The sequence below is a fragment of the Musa acuminata genome, unplaced genomic scaffold (genome assembly GCF_036884655.1).
Source record: "Musa acuminata AAA Group cultivar baxijiao unplaced genomic scaffold, Cavendish_Baxijiao_AAA HiC_scaffold_456, whole genome shotgun sequence".
In the NCBI taxonomy this organism is placed as follows: domain Eukaryota; kingdom Viridiplantae; phylum Streptophyta; class Magnoliopsida; order Zingiberales; family Musaceae; genus Musa; species Musa acuminata.
This window is the reverse complement of record NW_027020703.1, coordinates 20,001-22,500: the sequence shown is the minus strand read 5'-3', so window position 1 is coordinate 22,500 and position 2,500 is coordinate 20,001.

Genomic DNA, 2,500 nt, shown 5'->3' with positions numbered 1-2,500 from the left:
GTGACCGTCGTGAGCGGAGCAAAACGTCAGCCATCTCAGCACCTTGGAACCCCCCGGGTGGCACAGGGCTGGATGGGGCTTTCGTATAGCAGGGACGGTGCTGCCTCACGCTTCGCTCGCTGTTCGCCGCTCGCCGCTCGCTCGCGCAACCTAAAATGGCCAGTTTTGGCCCGTTTTTGGGCTGTTTTGGCCTGTTTTTGGTCCGTTCTTGCGTGGCACGGCGACCGTCGTGAGCGGAGCAAAACGTCAGCCATCTCAGCACCCTGGAACCCCCCGGGTGGCACAGGGCTGGATGGGGCTTTCGTATAGCAGGGACGGTGCTGCCTCTCGCTTCGCTCGCTGTTCGCCGCTCACCGCTCGCTCGCTCAGCCAAAAATGGCCAGTTTTGGCCCGTTTTTGGGCTGTTTTGGCCTGTTTTTGGTCCGTTCTTGCATGGCGCGGTGACCGTCGTGAGCGGAGCAAAACGTCAGCCATCTCAGCACCCTGGAACCCCCCGGGTGGCACAGGGCTGGATGGGGCTTTCGTATAGCAGGGACGGTGCTGCCTCACGCTTCGCTCGCTGTTCGCCGCTCGCCGCTCGCTCGCGCAGCCAAAAATGACCAGTTTTGGCCCGTTTTTGGGCTGTTTTGGCCTGTTTATGGTCCGTTCTTGCGTGGTGCGGTGACCGTCGTGAGCGGAGCAAAACGTCAGCCATCTCAGCACCCTGGAACCCCCCGGGTGGCACAGGGCTGGATGGGGCTTTCGTATATAGCAGGGACGGTGCTGCCTCTCGCTTCGCTCGCTGTCCGCCGCTCGCCGCTCGCTCGCGCAGCCAAAAATGGCCAGTTTTGGCCCGTTTTTGGGCCGTTTTGGCCAGTTTTTGGCCTGTTCTTGCATTGCGCGGTGACCGTCGAGAGCGGAGCAAAACGTCAGCCATCTCAGCACCCTGGAACCCCCCGGGTGGCACAGGGCTGGATGGGGCTTTCGTATAGCAGGGACGGTGCTGCCTCTCGCTTCGCTCGCTGTCCGCCGCTCGCCGCTCGCTCGTGCAGCCAAAAATGGCCAGTTTTGGCCCGTTTTTGGGCCGTTTTGGCCAGTTTTTGGCCTGTTCTTGCATTGCGCGGTGACCGTCGAGAGCGGAGCAAAACGTCAGCCATCTCAGCACCCTGGAACCCCCCGGGTGGCACAGGGCTGGATGGGGCTTTCGTATAGCAGGGACGGTGCTGCCTCTCGCTTCGCTCGCTGTCCGCCGCTCGCCGCTCGCTCGTGCAGCCAAAAATGGCCAGTTTTGGCCCGTTTTTGGGCCGTTTTGGCCAGTTTTTGGCCTGTTCTTGCATTGCGCGGTGACCGTCGAGAGCGGAGCAAAACGTCAGCCATCTCAGCACCCTGGAACCCCCCGGGTGGCACAGGGCTGGATGGGGCTTTCGTATAGCAGGGACGGTGCTGCCTCTCGCTTCGCTCGCTGTCCGCCGCTCGCCGCTCGCTCGTGCAGCCAAAAATGGCCAGTTTTGGCCCGTTTTTGGGCCGTTTTGGCCAGTTTTTGGCCTGTTCTTGCATTGCGCGGTGACCGTCGAGAGCGGAGCAAAACGTCAGCCATCTCAGCACCCTGGAACCCCCCGGGTGGCACAGGGCTGGATGGGGCTTTCGTATAGCAGGGACGGTGCTGCCTCTCGCTTCGCTCGCTGTCCGCCGCTCGCCGCTCGCTCGTGCAGCCAAAAATGGCCAGTTTTGGCCCGTTTTTGGGCCGTTTTGGCCAGTTTTTGGCCTGTTCTTGCATTGCGCGGTGACCGTCGAGAGCGGAGCAAAACGTCAGCCATCTCAGCACCCTGGAACCCCCCGGGTGGCACAGGGCTGGATGGGGCTTTCGTATAGCAGGGACGGTGCTGCCTCTCGCTTCGCTCGCTGTCCGCCGCTCGCCGCTCGCTCGCGCAGCCAAAAATGGCCAGTTTTGGCCCGTTTTTGGGCCGTTTTGGCCAGTTTTTGGCCTGTTCTTGCATTGCGCGGTGACCGTCGAGAGCGGAGCAAAACGTCAGCCATCTCAGCACCCTGGAACCCCCCGGGTGGCACAGGGCTGGATGGGGCTTTCGTATAGCAGGGACGGTGCTGCCTCTCGCTTCGCTCGCTGTCCGCCGCTCGCCGCTCGCGCAGCCAAAAATGGCCAGTTTTGGCCCGTTTTTGGGCCGTTTTGGCCAGTTTTTGGCCTGTTCTTGCATTGCGCGGTGACCGTCGAGAGCGGAGCAAAACGTCAGCCATCTCAGCACCCTGGAACCCCCCGGGTGGCACAGGGCTGGATGGGGCTTTCGTATAGCAGGGACGGTGCTGCCTCTCGCTTCGCTCGCTGTTCGCCGCTCGCCGCTCGCTCGCGCAGCCAAAAATGGCCAGTTTTGGCCCGTTTTTGGGCTGTTTTGGCCAGTTTTTGGCCTGTTCTTGCGTGGTGCGGTGACCGTCGTGAGCGGAGCAAAACGTCAGCCATCTCAGCACCCTGGAACCCCCCGGGTGGCACAGGGCTGGATGGGGCTTT